Below are 22,088 nucleotides of genomic sequence, written 5' to 3'. Positions count from 1 at the left end.
AAAAAATGATAAATTAAATTCTGAATCACAATATATAAAAGGATAAGAGCACAGTGCCCGCATGGAAAAACATGAAATAAGAACAAAAAAACAAAACAAACATCACAACTAAATATTTCAATCAAAGAGAAATATCTTAACAGAGTATTACAATTCACAAAATATACAGTTTGTTTGCAAAAGCATTAATATTGGAAATGTCCTCTAAATAACTTTGTATACTATACTACTTCAATATCTATGAGGAAAGAAACATTTGTTATTAAAAAGGACAATATAAAGATACCATCTATTCTCAAGAACATTCTGAACATTCAAAAGACAGGACAATATTTGCAAATATTTCCCCTCCCTTTAAAAATGACTTGTTTTTTTTGTATGACTTTTTGGATAGTCCATCTGTAGATGGTCTACAGACTATCAGTAACATTTCAACTAACCATCTACTAACCCTACCCCTAGCTCTAACACTAACCTTAGCAAGCAGTTGCTTATCAACAGATGGCCATACTATCTGTAGAGTATCTACAGATGGAAAATCCTGACTATCCAAATAAAGTGTGACCCTTATTTCTTATGATCTTAAAACATCATTATTAAGCCATTTGTTTCCAAATGCATTTCATTCAAACATTAATCAAAAATATGCGTTTGAAACATATGTAATCCTATGTGCTTACATTGAACAAACGTGTAATGTTATACAAACATTTAATAGAACTGTAGAAAAAAAGATGAAGCCTACAGCGGTCTACATTTGAACCTTATTTGAACCTTTCAGCAAAACCATCCAATCAAAAAGCACTGTTGGATATAGATTATTTATGTTAGAAAAACAAAGTATTAGCCATGTTTTAAATTGAATGGCAAGAACTACATTATTAGGAGGGGTTGACTTACAATCAAAAACCTAAGTTTCATGTGCATGTATGGCTTTTAAGTTTTATGTGTGCTTGTTTTTTAAAATGGTTGAATTAATAAACTAAACGTGTTGAACATGGTTATGTTCTGTTCTTATTTTTCTTGCATTTCAGAAAAGCAGCCTGTCCTATCCACTCTGCATCACCGTGGCAGGAATGCAGGTTGCCAGACATTTCATATTGTTGATTCTCGAATCGTCAGTAGTAGCAGGTGTCTCAGTCAGGAATCCCCTGTTAACGTCTCTGTCCCTGTAACCCACACACAGGGTTGGAGACTGTAGGTTACTTTCAAAAATGTAATCCGTTACAGTTACCTGTCCACAATTGTAATCAGTTACGTAACTTTTGGATTATCCAAACTCATTATCAATCTGATTACTTTCAGTTACTTTTGGACAGAAGACAGAAAAGGATCCATCAAATGCATTTGGTGTGTCATCATAGTGGTCTCTGACATCCGGTCAGACTTGCTCAGTTGGAACAAACTTAAACTTGCGCCTTTTTAAAAATGCTGAATTGAATGTCATTAAGAAAACTGAAAGGTGTCATAATGTATTTTTTCCTGATTTTAAAAGTAATCCAAGAAGTAATGTAGTTTTTCAAAAGTATCTGTAATCTGATTACAATAGTTTTGTTGGTATAATAACGGATTAATGACAGTTTGTGTTACTCCCCTACCATGCTCACACATCATTTGTACTGTAGCCTTGCTTGCTGCGCCCTGCTCCAGCCAGGTCTCTGTGGTGAAGTACTGAACTCAGTGGCACACTCATGTGTTGGAGGAGCAGAGGGACATCTGATGCACGGTGCCCAGGTCTGTGACCATCTGTCTGATGCGATGTTTGAGCTGAGGCAATCGGGTCAACGGGTCAGGAGGTTCCAGTTCCCCTGTGTAGTCCAGCCTACTCTCCAACACTGCAGAGGGATAGGAGGAGGAAGATCAGCAGGAGGAGGAAGAGCAGGAAGAGCAGGAGGGGGAGAGAAAGGGGAGAGACCGAGTGAGGACGACATGGCAAGAATAAATAATAGTTCCATCATACTTACATCCAAGTAAAAATGTATCTTCCTTCAACTGGATCATTTAAATATATCTCTATAATGAATAATCTCTGTGCCACATAGGGTCTGATGACTGTGGTATGGAACAGACATTGGTATAGGTGGCAGGTAGTCTAGTGGTTAAGAGTGTTGGGTCTGATAACAGTGGTAAGGGCAGCAGGTAGTCTAGTGGTTAAGAGTGTTAGGTCTGATGACAGTGGTAAGGGCAGCAGGTAGTCTAGTGGTTAAGAGTGTTAGGTCTGATGACAGTGGTAAGGGCAGCAGGTAGTCTAGTGGTTAAGAGTGTTAGGTCTGATGACAGTGGTAAGGGCAGCAGGTAGTCTAGTGGTTAAGAGTGTTAGGTCTGATGACAGTGGTAAGGGCAGCAGGTAGTCTAGTGGTTAAGAGTGTTAGGTCTGATGACAGTGGTAAGGGCAGCAGGTAGTCTAGTGGTTAAGAGTGTTAGGTCTGATGACAGTGGTAAGGGCAGCAGGTAGTCTAGTGGTTAAGAGTGTTAGGTCTGATGACAGTGGTAAGGGCAGCAGGTAGTCTAGTGGTTAAGAGTGTTAGGTCTGATGACAGTGGTAAGGGCAGCAGGTAGTCTAGTGGTTAATAGTGTTAGGTCTGATGACAGTGGTAAGGGCAGCAGGTAGTCTAGTGGTTAAGAGTGTTAGGTCTGATGACAGTGGTAAGGGCAGCAGGTAGTCTAGTGGTTAAGAGTGTTAGGTCTGATAACAGTGGTAAGGCCAGCAGGTAGTCTAGTGGTTAAGAGTGTTAGGTCTGATAACAGTGGTAAGGGCAGCAGGTAGTCTAGTGGTTAAGAGTGTTAGGTCTGATAACAGTGGTAAGGGCAGCAGGTAGTCTAGTGGTTAAGAGTGTTAGGTCTGATAACAGTGGTAAGGGCAGCAGGTAGTCTAGTGGTTAAGAGTGTTAGGTCTGATAACAGTGGTAAGGGCAGCAGGTAGGTTAGTGGTTAAGAGTGTTAGGTCTGATGACAGTGGTAAGGGCAGCAGGTAGTCTAGTGGTTAAGAGTGTTAGGTCTGATAACAGTGGTAAGGGCAGCAGGTAGTCTAGTGGTTAAGAGTGTTAGGTCTGATAACAGTGGTAAGGGCAGCAGGTAGTCTAGTGGTTAAGAGTGTTAGGTCTGATAACAGTGGTAAGGGCAGCAGGTAGTCTAGTGGTTAAGAGTGTTAGGTCTGATGACAGTGGTAAGGGCAGCAGGTAGTCTAGTGGTTAAGAGTGTTAGGTCTGATGACAGTGGTAAGGGCAGCAGGTAGTCTAGTGGTTAAGAGTGTTAGGTCTGATAACAGTGGTAAGGGCAGCAGGTAGTCTAGTGGTTAAGAGTGTTAGGTCTGATAACAGTGGTAAGGGCAGCAGGTAGTCTAGTGGTTAAGAGTGTTAGGTCTGATAACAGTGGTAAGGGCAGCAGGTAGTCTAGTGGTTAAGAGTGTTAGGTCTGATGACAGTGGTAAGGGCAGCAGGTAGTCTAGTGGTTAAGAGTGTTAGGTCTGATGACAGTGGTAAGGGCAGCAGGTAGTCTAGTGGTTAAGAGTGTTAGGTCTGATAACAGTGGTAAGGGCAGCAGGTAGTCTAGTGGTTAAGAGTGTTAGGTCTGATAACAGTGGTAAGGGCAGCAGGTAGTCTAGTGGTTAAGAGTGTTAGGTCTGATGACAGTGGTAAGGGCAGCAGGTAGTCTAGTGGTTAATTAAGAGTGTTAGGTCTGATGACAGTGGTAAGGGCAGCAGGTAGTCTAGTGGTTAAGAGTGTTAGGTCTGATAACAGTGGTAAGGGCAGCAGGTAGTCTAGTGGTTAAGAGTGTTAGGTCTGATGACAGTGGTAAGGGCAGCAGGTAGTCTAGTGGTTAAGAGTGTTAGGTCTGATAACAGTGGTAAGGGCAGCAGGTAGTCTAGTGGTTAAGAGTGTTAGGTCTGATAACAGTGGTAAGGGCAGCAGGTAGTCTAGTGGTTAAGAGTGTTAGGTCTGATGACAGTGGTAAGGGCAGCAGGTAGTCTAGTGGTTAAGAGTGTTAGGTCTGATGACAGTGGTAAGGGCAGCAGGTAGTCTAGTGGTTAATAGTGTTAGGTCTGATGACAGTGGTAAGGGCAGCAGGTAGTCTAGTGGTTAAGAGTGTTAGGTCTGATAACAGTGGTAAGGGCAGCAGGTAGTCTAGTGGTTAAGAGTGTTAGGTCTGATAACAGTGGTAAGGGCAGCAGGTAGTCTAGTGGTTAAGAGTGTTAGGTCTGATGACAGTGGTAAGGGCAGCAGGTAGTCTAGTGGTTAAGAGTGTTAGGTCTGATAACAGTGGTAAGGGCAGCAGGTAGTCTAGTGGTTAAGAGTGTTAGGTCTGATAACAGTGGTAAGGGCAGCAGGTAGTCTAGTGGTTAAGAGTGTTAGGTCTGATGACAGTGGTAAGGGCAGCAGGTAGTCTAGTGGTTAAGAGTGTTAGGTCTGATAACAGTGGTAAGGGCAGCAGGTAGTCTAGTGGTTAAGAGTGTTAGGTCTGATAACAGTGGTAAGGGCAGCAGGTAGTCTAGTGGTTAAGAGTGTTAGGTCTGATAACAGTGGTAAGGGCAGCAGGTAGTCTAGTGGTTAAGAGTGTTAGGTCTGATAACAGTGGTAAGGGCAGCAGGTAGTCTAGTGGTTAAGAGTGTTAGGTCTGATGACAGTGGTAAGGGCAGCAGGTAGTCTAGTGGTTAAGAGTGTTAGGTCTGATGACAGTGGTAAGGGCAGCAGGTAGTCTAGTGGTTAAGAGTGTTAGGTCTGATGACAGTGGTAAGGGCAGCAGGTAGTCTAGTGGTTAAGAGTGTTAGGTCTGATGACAGTGGTAAGGACAGCAGGTAGTCTAGTGGTTAAGAGTGTTAGGTCTGATAACAGTGGTAAGGGCAGCAGGTAGTCTAGTGGTTAAGAGTGTTAGGTCTGATGACAGTGGTAAGGGCAGCAGGTAGTCTAGTGGTTAAGAGTGTTAGGTCTGATAACAGTGGTAAGGGCAGCAGGTAGGTTAGTGGTTAAGAGTGTTAGGTCTGATAACAGTGGTAAGGGCAGCAGGTAGTCTAGTGGTTAAGAGTGTTAGGTCTGATAACAGTGGTAAGGGCAGCAGGTAGTCTAGTGGTTAAGAGTGTTAGGTCTGATGACAGTGGTAAGGGCAGCAGGTAGTCTAGTGGTTAAGAGTGTTAGGTCTGATAACAGTGGTAAGGGCAGCAGGTAGTCTAGTGGTTAAAAGTGTTAGGTCTGATGACAGTGGTAAGGGCAGCAGGTAGTCTAGTGGTTAAGAGTGTTAGGTCTGATAACAGTGGTAAGGGCAGCAGGTAGGTTAGTGGTTAAGTGTGTTAGGTCTGATGACAGTGGTAAGGGCAGCAGGTAGTCTAGTGGTTAAGAGTGTTAGGTCTGATGACAGTGGTAAGGGCAGCAGGTAGTCTAGTGGTTAATAGTGTTAGGTCTGATAACAGTGGTAAGGGCAGCAGGTAGTCTAGTGGTTAAGAGTGTTAGGTCTGATAACAGTGGTAAGGGCAGCAGGTATTCTAGTGGTTAATAGTGTTAGGTCTGATAACAGTGGTAAGGACAGCAGGTAGTCTAGTGGTTAATAGTGTTAGGTCTGATAACAGTGGTAAGGGCAGCAGGTAGTCTAGTGGTTAAGAGTGTTAGGTCTGATGACAGTGGTAAGGGCAGCAGGTAGTCTAGTGGTTAAGAGTGTTAGGTCTGATAACAGTGGTAAGGGCAGCAGGTAGTCTAGTGGTTAAGAGTGTTAGGTCTGATAACAGTGGTAAGGGCAGCAGGTAGTCTAGTGGTTAAGAGTGTTAGGTCTGATGACAGTGGTAAGGGCAGCAGGTAGTCTAGTGGTTAAGAGTGTTAGGTCTGATAACAGTGGTAAGGGCAGCAGGTAGTCTAGTGGTTAAGAGTGTTAGGTCTGATAACAGTGGTAAGGGCAGCAGGTAGTCTAGTGGTTAAGAGTGTTAGGTCTGATGACAGTGGTAAGGGCAGCAGGTAGTCTAGTGGTTAAGAGTGTTAGGTCTGATAACAGTGGTAAGGGCAGCAGGTAGTCTAGTGGTTAAGAGTGTTAGGTCTGATGACAGTGGTAAGGGCAGCAGGTAGTCTAGTGGTTAAGAGTGTTAGGTCTGATAACAGTGGTAAGGGCAGCAGGTAGTCTAGTGGTTAAGAGTGTTAGGTCTGATGACAGTGGTAAGGGCAGCAGGTAGTCTAGTGGTTAAGAGTGTTAGGTCTGATGACAGTGGTAAGGGCAGCAGGTAGTCTAGTGGTTAAGAGTGTTAGGTCTGATAACAGTGGTAAGGGCAGCAGGTAGTCTAGTGGTTAAGAGTGTTAGGTCTGATAACAGTGGTAAGGGCAGCAGGTAGTCTAGTGGTTAAGAGTGTTAGGTCTGATGACAGTGGTAAGGGCAGCAGGTAGTCTAGTGGTTAAGAGTGTTAGGTCTGATAACAGTGGTAAGGGCAGCAGGTAGTCTAGTGGTTAATAGTGTTAGGTCTGATAACAGTGGTAAGGGCAGCAGGTAGTCTAGTGGTTAAGAGTGTTAGGTCTGATAACAGTGGTAAGGGCAGCAGGTAGTCTAGTGGTTAAGAGTGTTAGGTCTGATGACAGTGGTAAGGGCAGCAGGTAGTCTAGTGGTTAAGAGTGTTAGGTCTGATAACAGTGGTAAGGGCAGCAGGTAGTCTAGTGGTTAATTAAGAGTGTTAGGTCTGATGACAGTGGTAAGGGCAGCAGGTAGTCTAGTGGTTAATTAAGAGTGTTAGGTCTGTTGACAGTGGTAAGGGCAGCAGGTAGTCTAGTGGTTAAGAGTGTTAGGTCTGATAACAGTGGTAAGGGCAGCAGGTAGTCTAGTGGTTAAGAGTGTTAGGTCTGATGACAGTGGTAAGGGCAGCACTCACCAGCTCCTGGGCAACGTGCATCACGTCTTTGACGTGCTCAACGGCCTACTGCTTAAGATTAGCATCCTCCAGTGAGTACCATCAAAGTTACTGCAAATACTTCCTAAAAACGTCATGTTCCACAATTTGGGGTGTGACTGGTTCTTGGATGATCCATCTTCAATGAATGTGAATTCTCCCTCACCCCTCTCTGTACAGGACCCAGACACACTCTGATCTGAATTGCCAGCCCTGGAAGCAGGATGAGGAGCTGGGTAGGAGCTGGGCCCCTTCACCTCTGGTAGCAGTGAGCACTGCTACCAGAAGCCGTGGGCATACTACCCAGCGGTGGAGCAGAGGCTGGTGGTGGAGACACCGGGAGGCTCTGAGCTGCAGGACAGCCTGAGGAGCACTGAGGACCTGCTGGAGCTGGCGTTACGGTGGCCCACTGCACCCAGACAGAGCCAAGCTCTACCCTAGCTCCCTGCTGCAGGACCGGACCAAGATTCACCCCACTACCCTACAACCAGACAAGGTCCGTACTCCTTCTCGAAGATGATTGTGTGTCAGTAGTCATAACATTCATCATATCCAATATATGCATTAGAATTGGTGTAAGTTGTGATGAAGAGACGCTATCTGAAAACTAAAGTACGGTAGCTGGATTCATAACAAATCTGTTTCCCTTTGACTTGGATGCCATGTTCTGTTCTGTTTCCAGGGTGTGGACCTGTATAAGAAGCCATGTTCTGTTTCCAGGGTGTGGACCTGTATAAGAAGCAATGTTCTGTTTCCAGGGTGTGGGCCTGTATAAGAAGCCATGTTCTGTTTCCAGGGTGTGGGCCTGTATAAGAAGCCATGTTCTGTTTCCAGGGTGTGGACCTGTATAAGAAGCAATGTTCTGTTTCCAGGGTGTGGACCTGTATAAGAAGACATGTTCTGTTTCCAGGGTGTGGACCTGTATAAGAAGCCATGTTCTGTTTCCAGGGTGTGGACCTGTATAAGAAGACATGTTCTGTTTCCAGGGTGTGGGCCTGTATAAGAAGCCATGTTCTGTTTCCAGGGTGTGGGCCTGTATAAGAAGACATGTTCTGTTTCCAGGGTGTGGGCCTGTATAAGAAGACATGTTCTGTTTCCAGGGTGTGGGCCTGTATAAGATGCCATGTTCTGTTTCCAGGGTGTGGGCCTGTATAAGAAGACATGTTCTGTTTCCAGGGTGTGGGCCTGTATAAGAAGACATGTTCTGTTTCCAGGGTGTGGGCCTGTATAAGAAGCCATGTTCTGTTTCCAGGGTGTGGGCCTGTATAAGATGCAGTATGTGAGGAGGGTGGTAGAGACTGAAGAGGCGGAGCCCTGCACAGACATAAACCCAGACTGTGTGCTGCATCAGCAGTGGCAGCTCAACCTGTTGGATCACATTGAGGCCATGTAAAACCAAGTCACACATAGGATGGACCTCATCGAGAAGGATCTGGATGGTGAGACCTATACCACACACACTGTTCCATAAATGTTAGTCATTTAGCAGATGCTCTTATCCAGAGCAACTTATATAAAGTCTGTTTTGTTTTTAACTTAAGTTGAATTTAAGCATCAGCCAGTAGTCTCTGGTATGCACTGGTCCAATGATATCCACTTCACTTTCATGTGCATATCACGTGTGGCAGCTGTAATCAGCCAGCCGCATCCCTTACCAGCCCTCACTCACCTGCTTCTCTCAGCATTCCCTACCAGCCCTCACTCACCTGCTTCTCTCAGCATTCCCTACCAGCCCTCACTCACCTGCTTCTCTCAGCATTCCCTACCAGCCCTCACTCACCTGCTTCTCTCAGCATTCCTTACCAGCCCTCACTCACCTGCTTCTCTCAGCATTCCCTACCAGCCCTCACTCACCTGCTTCTCTCAGCATTCCCTACCAGCCCTCACTCGCCTGCTTCTCTCAGCATTCCCTACCAGCCCTCACTCACCTGCTTCTCTCAGCATTCCCTACCAGCCCTCACCCACCTGCTTCTTTCAGCATTCCCTACCAGCCCTCACCCACCTGCTTCTCTCAGCATTCCCTACCAGCCCTCACTCACCTGCTTCTCTCAGCATTCCCTACCAGCCCTCACCCACCTGCTTCTCTCAGCATTCTCTTCCAGACCTCACTCACCTGCTTCTCTCCGCATTCCCTACCAGCCCTCACTCACCTGCTTCTCTCAGCATTCCCTACCAGCCCTCGCTCACCGGCTTCTCTCAGCATTCCCTACCAGCCCTCGCTCACCTGCTTCTCTCAGCATTCCCTACCAGCCCTCACCCACCTGCTTCTCTCAGCATTCCCTACCAGCCCTCACCTACCTGCTTCTCTCAGCATTCCCTACCAGCCCTCACCCACCTGCTTCTCTCAGCATTCCCTACCAGCCCTCACTCACCTGCTTCTCTCAGCATTCCCTACCAGCCCTCGCTCACCTGCTTCTCTCAGCATTCCCTACCAGCCCTCACTCACCTGCTTCTCTCAGCATTCCCTACCAGACCTCACTCACCTGCTTCTCTCATCATCCCCTACAAGCCCTCACTCACCTGCTTCTCTCAGAATCCCCTACCAGCCCTCACTCACCTGCTTCTCCGTCAGCGGGGATGCAGACTCAGACCCTGATGGGTCTTCTGTTGTTAGATTTGTACATTTGTTACAATGGAGCAGTGCGCAAAGCGAGCAATTTTGAGACGTTGTATCATTTCATCGCCTGTTATAACCAAGAGCACAGACCAGTCTGAGTAGACTTTACTAGTTCACTGTCATGCAGCCTCGGAGTGTCAGCGAGGGAACGCGGAGCAACGCTTCGCGACATGCATGCTTGCAGCTTTACAGCAAAGAAAAGGTCTTGTCTCTAGCCTAAACAGTTATAAAATATGACCCATGTTACCAGAGGCCTTGTCTCTAGCCTAAACAGTTATAAAATATGACCCATGTTACCAGAAGTCTTGCCTAAACAGTTATAAAATATGACCCATGTTACCAGAGGTCTTGTCTCTAGCCTAAACAGTTATAAAATATGACCCATGTTACCAGAGGTCTTGTCTCTAGCCTAAACAGTTATAAAATATGACCCATGTTACCAGAGGTCTTGTCTCTAGCCTAAACAGTTATAAAATATGACCCATGTTACCAGAGGTCTTGTCTCTAGCCTAAACAGTTAAAAAATATGACCCATGTTACCAGAGGCCTTGTCTCTAGCCTAAACAGTTATAAAATATGACCCATGTTACCAGAGGTCTTGTCTCTAGCCTAAACAGTTATAAAATATGACCCATGTTACCAGAGGTCTTGTCTCTAGCCTAAACAGTTATAAAATATGACCCATGTTACCAGAGGTCTTGTCTCTAGCCTAAACAGTTATAAAATATGACCCATGTTACCAGAGGCCTTGTCTCTAGCCTAAACAGTTATAAAATATGACCCATGTTACCAGAGGTCTTGTCTCTAGCCTAAACAGTTATAAAATATGACCCATGTTACCAGAGGTCTTGTCTCTAGCCTAAACAGTTATAAAATATGACCCATGTTACCAGAGGTCTTGTCTCTAGCCTAAACAGTTATAAAATATGACCCATGTTACCAGAGGTCTTGTCTCTAGCCTAAACAGTTATAAAATATGACCCATGTTACCAGAGGTCTTTTTTTATTTTTGGGATTCACATGCATTTTATATAATTTCACTAACCATGTCACGGGCCGTTTTAAACTAGTGGCTAATTATTGGTTTGATAACAAAATGTTGTTCAGCCATGTTACCAAGCTAGCTAACAACCTGGTAAGTTGACAGTAGGTCTAGGCACATCTGATTGGCCCAGCATAAAAAGGAAAAGGATCTGCTACTCATGAGATGTGTTTCAAAAGGGTAGGATTCATATAGGTAGGATGTAACTAAACTATATCAAACATCAATTTCTTTCTTACATTCTGTTTGGTGCCTAACGTTTTAAAAGTTTGTTTGAGTGAGTGAGTGTGAGAGAGAGTGTGAGAGAGAGTGTGAGAGAGAGAGAGAGAGAGGGACAGAGAGAGAGAGATAACTGAAGAGTAAAGGGTTCAGTGTTTCCCCTGACTTACACAATGACATACAGATAATTATGCATGTATACTCCTTCCTGCCATTCCTCCAATCAAATCACAGCTGGGCCTTTACAAATATGAGCAAAATCAGCCATTCTATGCAGATTTATATTATACACTGAACAGTGTGATGTTAATTTCAATGTGTTGTATTGAGTAGAAGTGTGAACTTCAGTGACATGTTTTTTTGGAGAAGGTTTAGACAACGTGAACATGTGTCCGGGGGACGGGGCAAACAGGATGCTAGGTCACTGATTTTTTTCCTACCGTGGTATTGCGATCCTACTTGGTATCGTGCTACTTGGCCTGGTACCGTATCATTTGTAACATTTTGGTTATCGTGACAACACTAGATCTTGACAGAAAACGGTAGCACCTACAACCATGCCCTGTTCAAAAGGCACTTCAATCTTTTGGCGTGCCCATTCACCCTCTGAAAAGCACACATACACAATCCATGTCTCAACTGTCTCAAGGCTTAAAAATCCTTCTTTAACCTGTCTCCTCCCCTTCATCTACACTGATTGAAGTGGATTTAACAGGTGACATCAATAAGGGATCATAGCTTTCACCGAGATTCACCTGGTCAGTCTGTCATTGAAAGCCCCGGTGTTCTTAATGTTTTGTACACTCAGTGTATAAAAGAGTTCAAGACTCAAGTTGATATTCTCAGTCCAGAACGATGGTGAAATGTGTGTAAAATGTCCCTCACCTGTTTCACTGACGCCCCATTCTCTTTCATCATGGGGTCCGCTGTTGGTTTGCTGGTTCTACTTCCTTCTCTCACTCAGTGATTTCCGACGATGACGGTTAACTCCGATGGCAGTCTGTCTGTCACCCAGGAGCGAGTCTATAACAGAGCAGTGCAATAGAAGAGGTGATTTCGTTGAAATTTGATTGATTTATTGTCCATGCATGGATATAACAGCACCGGCTGTATACAACAACTGGTCCAGTTAATAATGTGACAGAGAGTTTGGGTTTAGCTCAGGTGATCCCTGGGCTGGAGTGATTCTACTCACGTATAGAGCCTGACATGCTGCGTCTCCTCCTAGGCGTCTCTTGAGAGCCAACCTGCTTCTCTGATGCCCGGGTCTGCACGCTGCACTCAGAGGGGTGTTCGCTGTCTGCATGGTAGTACTTGACATGGTAGTGCAGGAGAGAGGCCTTCCGGAAGGACTTCAGACAGCCAGGAGCCTTGCACTTGAAGGGGTTGTGGTCCAGTTCAATGGAAAGGATGGGGGTGGCTGGTTTTTGATGACTCTATACACTAAGATAGAGATAAAAGGAACAACAAGTCATTTAATGGAACTGCTGTACTTGTGGGTGGTAGGCAGGAGGACTTGGCATTTCAGTATTGCTTCTGTACAGAGATATACAAAAATATCAACTGTAGCTTTTTGACACAGAGGTGACAGATTCCAGAAGAAGTAGTAATCTCACATCTCAATGTAACATCAGGACTCGGTATCCAAATAAAGCCAGGCAATAGGACAGCTCATGGAGTCTCCTGAAAACTCTTATAGGCTCTGATTTATGAGCATCTCATTACCTATCTTTGATTGGGCTTCGATGCTGGCCTCTGAGGTTGTCTGGGTGTTTGTCTGGTCTGGGGTTAACGCTTGCGACAGAATCTGATCTAACTTGCTTCTGAGACTGGGATCGGTTGCTTCTGTCTGGAGAAGGGGAAGGCGGAGAGAAAGGGGAAGGCAGAGGGAAGGCAGAGAGGAAGGGGAAGGCAAAGAGGAAGGGGAAGGCAGAGAGGAAGGGGAAGGCAGAGAGGAAGGGGAAGGGGAAGGCAGGGGGAAGGCGGAGAGGAGGGGGAAGGCAGAGAGGAGGGGGAAGGCGGAGAGGAGGGGGAAGGCGGAGAGGAGGGGGAAGGCGGAGAGGAGGGGGAAGGCGGAGAGGAAGGGGAAGGTAGGGGGAAGGCAGAGAGGAGGGGGAAGGCAGAGAGGAAGGGGGAGGCGGAGAGGAAGGGGAAGGCAGAGAGGAAGGCAGAGAGGAAGGGGAAAGCAGAGAGGAAGGGGAAGGCGGAGAGGAGGGGGAAGGCAGAGAGGAAGGGGAAGGCAGGGGGAAGGCGGAGAGGAAGGGGAAGGCAGAGATGAAGGGGAAGGCAGAGAGAAAGGGGAAGGCAGAGAGGAGGGGGGAGGCAGAGAGGAGGGGGAAGGCGGAGAGGAAGGGGAAGGCGGAGAGGCAGGGGAAGGCGGAGAGGAGGGGGAAGGCAGAGAGGAGGGGGAAGGCAGAGAGGAAGGGGAAGGCAGAGAGGAAGGGGAAGGCAGAGAGGAAGGGGAAGGCAGAGAGGAAGGGGGAGAGGAGGGGGGAGGCAGAGAGGAGGGGGAAGGCGGAGAGGAAGGGGAAGGCAGAGAGAAAGGGGAAGGCAGAGAGGAGGGGGGAGGCAGAGAGGAGGGGGAAGGCGGAGAGGAAGGGGAAGGCAGAGAGAAAGGGGAAGGCAGAGAGGAGGGGGGAGGCAGAGAGGAAGGGGAAGGCGGAGAGGCAGGGGAAGGCGGAGAGGAGGGGGAAGGCAGAGAGGAAGGGGAAGGCGGAGAGGAAGGGGAAGGCGGAGAGGAAGGGGAAGGCGGAGAGGAAGGGGAAGGCAGGGGGAAGGCGGAGAGGAAGGGGAAGGCAGAGAGGAAGGGGAAGGCAGAGAGGAAGGGGAAGGCAGAGAGGAAGGGGAAGGCAGAGAGGAAGGGGGAGAGGAGGGGGGAGGCAGAGAGGAGGGGAAGGCAGGGGGAAGGCGGAGAGGAGAGGGAAGGCGGAGAGGAGGGGGAAGGCGGAGAGGAAGGGGAAGGCGGAGAGGAAGGGGAAGGCAGAGAGGAAGGGGAAGGCAGAGAGGAAGGGGAAGGCAGAGAGGAAGGGGAAGGCAGAGAGGAAGGGGAAGGCAGGGGGAAGGCGGAGAGGAAGGGGAAGGCAGGGGGAAGGCGGAGAGGAGGGGGAAGGCGGAGAGGAGGGGGAAGGCAGAGAGGATGGGGAAGGCAGAGAGGATGGGGAAGGCTGAGAGGATGGGGAAGGCTGAGAGGAAGGGGAAGGCAGGGGGAAGGCGGAGAGGAGAGGGAAGGTGGAGAGGAGGGGGAAGGCGGAGAGGAAGGGGCAGGCAGAGAGGATGGGGAAGGCGGAGAGGATGGGGAAGGCGGAGAGGATGGGGAAGGCGGAGAGGATGGGGAAGGCGGAGAGAAAGGGGAAGGCGGAGAGGAAAGGGAAGGCAGAGAGGAAGGGGAAGGCAGAGAGGAAGGGGAAGGCAGGGGGAAGGCGGAAAGGAGGGGGAAGGCGGAGAGGAGAGGGAAGGCGGAGAGGAAGGGGAAGGCGGAGAGGAAGGGGAAGGCAGAGAGGAAGGGGAAGGCAGGGGGAAGGCGGAGAGGAGGGGGAAGGCGGAGAGGAAGGGGAAGGCGGAGAGGAAGGGGAAGGCGGAGAGGAAAGGGAAGGCGGAGAGGAAGGGGAAGGCGGAGAGGAAGGGGAAGGCGGAGAGGAAGGGGAAGGCGGAGAGGAAGGGGAAGGCAGAGAGGAAGGGGAAGGCAGGGGGAAGGCGGAGAGGAGGGGGAAGGCGGAGAGGAGGGGGAAGGCGGAGAGGAAGGGGAAGGCGGAGAGGAAGGGGAAGGCAGAGAGGAAGGGGAAGGCGGAGAGGAAGGGGAAGGCGGAGAGGAAGGGGAAGGCAGAGAGGAAGGGGAAGGCAGGGGGAAGGCGGAGAGGAGGGGGAAGGCGGAGAGGAGGGGGAAGGCAGAGAGGAGGGGGAAGGCGGAGAGGAAGGGGAAGGCGGAGAGGAAGGGGAGTTATAAACAAAGAACAAACAGAGCTTTCAATGTCATTAAACAGTCAAAAAGTCTAGTCCCCCCAGAAATTCTAGGCCCCACGCTCTTCCCCAATTTACATCAACAACATAGCTCAGGCAGTAGGAAGCTCTCACATCCATTTATATGCAGATGATACTTATACTCACCTGGCCCCTCCCCAGATTTTGTGTTAAACACTCTACAACAAAGCTTTCTTAGTGTCCAACAAGCTTTCTCTTCCCTTAACCTTGTTCTGAACACCTCCAAAACAAAGGTCATGTCGTTTGGTAAGAAGAATTCCCCTTTCCCCACAGGTGTGATTACTACCTCTGAGGGTTTAGAGCTTGAGGTAGTCACCTCAAGCTCAGTTGGTAGAGCATGGTGTTAGCAACGCCAGCATGGTGTGTGCAACGCCAGGGTTGTGGGTTCGATTCCCACAGGGGGCCAGTACACAACAACAACAACAAAAAAGTATGAAATGTATGCATTCACTACTGTAAGTCACTCTGAATAAGATCGTCTGCTAAATGACTAAAATGTAAAATGTAAATGTACTTGGGAGTATGGCTAGATGGTACACTGTCCTTTCAGCACATATCAAAGCTGCAGGCTAAGGTTAAATCTAAACTTGGTTTCCTCCATCGTAATCGCTCCTCTTTCACCCCAGTTGCCAAACTAACCCTTATTCAGATGACCATCCTACCCATACAGAGATGTAATTTATAGATCAGCAGGTAAGGGTGCTCTCGAGCGGCTAGATGTTCTTTACCATTCGGCCATCAGATTTGCCACCAATGCTCCTTATAGGACACATCACTGCACTCTATACTCCTCTGTAAACTGGTCATCTCTGTATACCTGTTGCAAGACACACTGGTTGATGCTTATTTATTAAACCCTCTTAGGCCTCACTCCCCCATCTGAGATATCTACTGCAGCCCTGATCCTCCACATACAACACCCGTTCTTCCAGTCACATTCCGTTTAAGGTCCCCAAAGCACACACATCCCTGGGTCGCTCCTCTTTTCAGTTCGCTGCAGCTAGCAACTGGAACGAGCTGCAACAAACAATCAAACTGGACAGTTTTATCTCTTCATTCAAAGACTCAATCATGGACACTCTTACTGACAGTTGTGGCTGCTTTGCGTGATGTATTGCCCTTTGTGCTGTTGTCTGTGCCCAATAATGTTTGTACCATGTTGTGTTGCTACCATGTTGTAATATGGTGTTGCTACCATGCTATGTTGTTGTCTTAGGTCTCTCTTTATGTAGTGTTGTGGTGTCTCTCTTGTCGTGATGTGTGTTTTGTCCTATATTTTTATTTTTAATCCCAGCCCCCGTCCCCAGAGGAGGCCTTTTGCCTTTTGGTAGGCCGTCACGGTAAATAAGAATTTGTTCTTAATTAACAGACTTGTCTAGTTAAATTAAGGTTCAATACAAATGTATAATAATCCCCCTCCATGGACATTTATCATCGTTACAGTTGTAAATATGTATATATTTTAATTATTGTTTCATTCACTTCTCTTTGACCTGCACTGTTGGAGCTCGAAGCTTAAGAATTTCACTGTACCCTGCAAATACATCTGCGACCAGAGGTGCAACTTTCACTGGGAAAGGGGGGGACCGCGCACATTCTGAAATTGCATTTGTGTTCCCCCCCAGTTTTATCATTGGAATGTGATACAAAATGAGGCAAAGGTGTGCTTTAGGACCATGTGGACGCCTCCGAGCGGCCAGGTAGGTTGTTTGGAGTGTTGATCCGACTGGATAAAAAAATAAAACAAGTTATGTCCCCTCCACTTCTAAAACCAAAGTTGCACCCATGTCTGCGACCCTGTGCATGTGACTAATAAAATCATCTATCTATTAGATACAGACCTTTGCTTGTGTCTGGCCTTTTCTTCTTTGGTGGTGGCATCTGTCCAAGAGACACCCTCCTCTTCCTCAGTTCGTGTTGACTTTCTGTAAACAATAACAAGCGAAAGTTCAGTGTGACTCAGCAGACATTCTCCCCTTGACTCCTTCCACTTATCTGTCAAGCTACAGAATCTGTCCTAGCATGCTTTAAGCCATGCTTCAATTTACCAAGCAAAGCCATAAGCCAAGCTTCCATCTTTCTTCTCCAGTTAGGACATGAGCACAACCATGGGAAACGTTCTATTTCAATCTGATGATTCTACAATTGCAGCGGTTTCCACTGTCAAAGCCTTACGCCTTGATCACACCGATAGCATCATTGTGCAAAACGGTACACAGCATCATCTGTGTGTGCAACAAAAGTTCAACATTCACCTTCTGCTACCATTTGTCAAGCCGTCTACGCATACATTTTGACGCATACATTAGATAAATCAAACGTATGCGCTACACAGAAAGCACTGCAACTGCTTCTGTAACGCAATGCTGCAAGGCAAACGTAGCGTTTCATTGGAAATTAATGTACTTCTGTAGTACCAAAATGCAATGACGCTGTCTGTGTGATCGAGGCCTTACACTAACCTACATATCTTCAGATGGTCGGTACCGGTTCCTCCTGGGCAGCTGGGAACTCTGTCCAGAAACATCCCTTTCTTTTTCCTCCTGCCTTTGGTTACTGCTCATCACACACTCTCCACCTACATTCACATCTTCCCTTTCAGCTTGGACAACCTGCTCATCTTTCCTTTCAGCTTGGACAGCCTGCCCATCCTCCCTTTCAGCTTGGACAGCCTGCCCATCTTTCCTTTCAGCTTGGACAGCCTGCCCATCTTTCCTTTCAGCTTGGACAGCCTGCTCATCTTTCCTTTCAGCTTGGACAGCCTGCTCATCTTTCCTTTCAGCTTGGACAGCCTGCCCATCTTTCCTTTCAGCTTGGACAGCCTGCCCATCCTCCCTTTCAGCTTGGACAGCCTGCCCATCCTCCCTTTCAGCTTGGACAGCCTGCCCATCTTTCCTTTCAGCTTGGACAGCCTGCTCATCTTTCCTTTCAGCTTGGACAGCCTGCCCATCCTCCCTTTCAGCTTGGACAGCCTGCCCATCCTCCCTTTCAGCTTGGACAGCCTGCCCATCCTCCCTTTCAGCTTGGACAGCTTCATCTTTCCCATTGCTCTGCTCACTTTGAGTTATGTCTCTCTCCCTGCCCTTCACATTCTATTACACAGGACAACATTTAAAACATTAAGATAACCTTAGCAACCATCTTCTACCCTCTTCTGTGAACCAACAGTCATATGGAGCTCTCACCTCTGGCTTATATGGCTTTACTTTGGTTGGCTTAACTGTCTTGACCACTCCATCGAAAAACTTCACAGTATAGGAAGCTGAAGAGAGAATAAAACAGACACGGTCAGAATATTGACCCAATGTACAGGAATTTTTCTGCCATAGAAACCCTTGGGTGGGCCGGATGGGCCAAACTTTGAAGAATGTTTTATTTTTTTTACATTTAATTTACATTTAATGTTCTCTCAGCTCAGTGGCAAAATGTGTTGAATTGCAGGAAATTCACTTTAAATCTGCAAAAATGCATCTCGGCTCCATGGAGAAATTCTGAGAATCGCATGAAATTGGCTTAAAAATGCAACAAAATAAAACACACCAAGACGGAGGACTCTAATTCAGCTGCGCCAACCACACCCCTGCTACACCCCTTGCCAACACCTTTTGATCCAGAAAAAAAGCCTGATGTAACTAGAATGCCATGCATTTATGATTAAACACAATTAATGCTGTCCATCTCTTCTGACTTCCAGGACCTAAGATTTTCTAAGATTTTCTCATTCGCCCGAAACACCTGCAAGGGAGAGGAAAGTTAATCACTGATAAACACCAATCTGAGATTCACCGTCATGGAGTTCAACAGGACTTTGAAGAGGTGTAATGATACGTTCTGTATGTGGTTGTTGTCGTCTAATCAGTTTAATCACAGGCCTTCTGCGTTTCTGGCTGGATCTCATCTAGGGCAACATTATGGTTGAGTTCGATAGATGCACAGGCGTTGCACTGCATCAACCAATGGTTGCTATAACATATGATTGCTATAACATATGATGTGATAAACTGAAAGTTAAACACCTAGTCATGCTTTTTTAAATCTAGCAGGCGTCTGCAATGTATTCGGACAGAAACTCAACTGGGTGTGAGTTCTAGTCTCCCTCACCGGGGTGGGCCTGGGCTGGTTGTCCTGCAGACCCTCTCTCCTCAGGTGGATCCGCTCCAGGGGTCTCAGGTAGGGGCTGGTCCAGCCAAACCACTCGTCATAGCGGTGGCTCCACTGACGGTAGTGGATCAGAACCTTCTGGTCCTCATAGTCAATCTTCTCTATGTTGGCCTGGTAGCTGAGCAGTGGAGAGAGCGATAGCGATCACATGACAAGGTATTCTAGTGGTAGATATGGGCAGGAACTGAACATTAGAAACCTGGGCCCGGTTTCCCAAAAGCTTCTTAAGGCTAAGTTCATGTAATAAATGCTAAGTTCATGTAATAAATGCTAAGTTCATGTAATAAATGCTAAGTTCATGTAATAAATGCTAAGTTCATGTAATAAATGCTAAAAACAACACTAACCTGGGTTTGGAGCGAGTAGTCGTGCTGCACTCCGCTCCGCAGGTAATATTACATCTCATTACATTACAACGGTTTGATTTGTTTGATCTGAGCAATTTTTTAGCTAGCTACTTAGATGTCTTTGTATCAAAGATAATTGTGTAGTTTAGAGTAATTATCAAGGTTAGCTAGCCAGCTATTTTCGTCCGCCGCGCCGCGCCACCGTTCTCCTACTTAGTCAACAACTGCTAGCTAGCTAGCCAACTTCTACCGACTAGCAGCACTGTAGAAACTAATACATTACAACGGAACGATTTGATTAGTGTAGTATTAGCTAGCTACATAGTTGTCTTTGCTGTCTTTGTATCTAAGATAATTGTGTAGTTTAGAGTAATTATCGAGGTTAGCTAGCCAGGTTAGCTAGTGTTAGCTAGCTACATAATTGCCTATGTATCATGATAAGGTGTAGCACTGAAACTATCGAGGTTACCTAGCCAGCTACACTTTCAAACAAAGTCAACAACGCAGCCACTGCTAGCTAGCCTACTTTACCAGCCAGCAGTACTGTATCATTTTAGTCATTTTAGTCAATAAGTTGTCTTTGTCATAGTTTGATAATTGTGTAGTTTAGAGTAATTATCGAGGTTAGCTGGCCAGCTATTTTCGTCCGCCGTGACGCCATTTCCAAACCTAGCCAACTATTACCGATGAGCAGCATTGTAGAAACAAAATACATTACAAAGGAACGTCTTGATTAGTGCTATGTTAGCTAGCTACATAGTTGCCTTTGTATCATGATAAGGTGTAGCACTGAAACTATCGAGGTTACCTAGCCAGCTACACTTTCAAACAAAGTCAACAACGCAGCCACTGCTAGCTAGCCTACTTCACCAGCCAGCAGTACTGTATCATTTTAATCATTTTAGTCAATAAGATTTTTGCAACGTAAGCTTAACTTTCTGAACACTCGAGACGTGTAGTCCACTTGTCATTCCAATCTCCTTTGCATTAGCGTAGCCTCTTCTGTAGCCTGTCAACTATGTGTATGTCTATCCCTGTTCTCTCCCCCCTGCACAGGCCATACAAACGCTTCACACCGCGTGGCCGCTGCCACTCTAACCTGGTGGTCCCAGCACGCACGACCCACGTGGAGTTCCAGGTCTCCGGCAGCCTCTGGAACTGCCGGTCTGCGGCCAACAAGGCAGAGTTCATCTCAGCCTATGCTACCCTCCAGTCCCTCGACTTCTTGGCGCTGACGGAAACATGGATTACCACAGATAACACTGCTACTCCTACTGCTCTCTCCTCGTCTGCCCACGTGTTCTCGCACACCCCGAGAGCTTCTGGTCAGCGGGGTGGTGGCACTGGGATCCTCATCTCTCCCAAGTGGACATTCTCTCTTTCTCCCCTGACCCATCTGTCTATCTCCTCCTTTGAATTCCATGCTGTCACAGTTACCAGCCCTTTCAAGCTTAACATCCTTATCATTTATCGCCCTCCAGGTTCCCTTGGAGAGTTCATCAATGAGCTTGACGCCTTGATAAGTTCCTTTCCTGAGGATGGCTCACCTCTCACAGTTCTGGGTGACTTTAACCTCCCCACGTCTACCTTTGACTCATTCCTCTCTGCCTCCTTCTTTCCACTCCTCTCCTCTTTTGACCTCACCCTCTCACCTTCCCTCCCTACTCACAAGGCAGGCAATACGCTTGACCTCATCTTTACTAGATGCTGTTCTTCCACTAATCTCATTGCAACTCCCCTCCAAGTCTCCGACCACTACCTTGTATCCTTTTCCCTCTCGCTCTCATCCAACACTTCTCACTCTGTCCCTACTCGGATGGTATTGCGCCGTCCCAACCTTCGCTCTCTCTCCCCCGCTACTCTCTCCTCTTCCATCCTATCATCTCTTCCCTCTGCTCAAACCTTCTCCAACCTATCTCCTGATTCTGCCTCCTCAACCCTCCTCTCCTCCCTTTCTGCATCCTTTGACTCTCTATGTCCCCTATCCTCCAGGCCGGCTCGGTCCTCCCCTCCTGCTCCGTGGCTCGACGACTCATTGCGAGCTCACAGAACAGGGCTCCGGGCAGCCGAGCGGAAATGGAGGAAAACTCGCCTCCCTGCGGACCTGGCATCCTTTCACTCCCTCCTCTCTACATTTTCCTCTTCTGTCTCTGCTGCTAAAGCCACTTTCTACCACTCTAAATTCCAAGCATCTGCCTCTAACCCTAGGAAGCTCTTTGCCACCTTCTCCTCCCTCCTGAATCCTCCTCCCCCTCCCCCCCTCCTCCCTCTCTGCGGATGACTTCGTCAACCATTTTGAAAAGAAGGTCGACGACATCCGATCCTCGTTTGCTAAGTCAAACGACACCGCTGGTCCTGCTCACACTGCCCTACCCTGTGCTTTGACCTCTTTCTCCCCTCTCTCTCCAGATGAAATCTCGCGTCCTGTGACGGCCGGCCGCCCAACAACCTGCCCGCTTGACCCTATCCCCTCCTCTCTTCTCCAGACCATTTCCGGAGACCTTCTCCCTTACCTCACCTCGCTCATCAACTCATCCTTGACCGCTGGCTACGTCCCTTCCGTCTTCAAGAGAGCGAGAGTTGCACCCCTTCTGAAAAAAACCTACACTCGATTCCTCCGATGTCAACAACTACAGACCAGTATCCCTTCTTTCTTTTCTCTCCAAAACTCTTGAACGTGCCGTCCTTGGCCAGCTCTCCTGCTATCTCTCTCAGAATGACCTTCTTGATCCAAATCAGTCAGGTTTCAAGACTGGTCATTCAACTGAGACTGCTCTTCTCTGTGTCACGGAGGCGCTCCGCACTGCTAAAGCTAACTCTCTCTCCTCTGCTCTCATCCTTCTAGACCTATCGGCTGCCTTTGATACTGTG

This window comes from Salmo salar, chromosome 13 (genome assembly GCF_965601325.2).
Source record: "Salmo salar chromosome 13, fSalSal1, whole genome shotgun sequence".
Classification (NCBI taxonomy): Eukaryota; Metazoa; Chordata; class Actinopteri; order Salmoniformes; family Salmonidae; genus Salmo; species Salmo salar.
Note: the sequence above shows the minus strand (reverse complement) of the source record.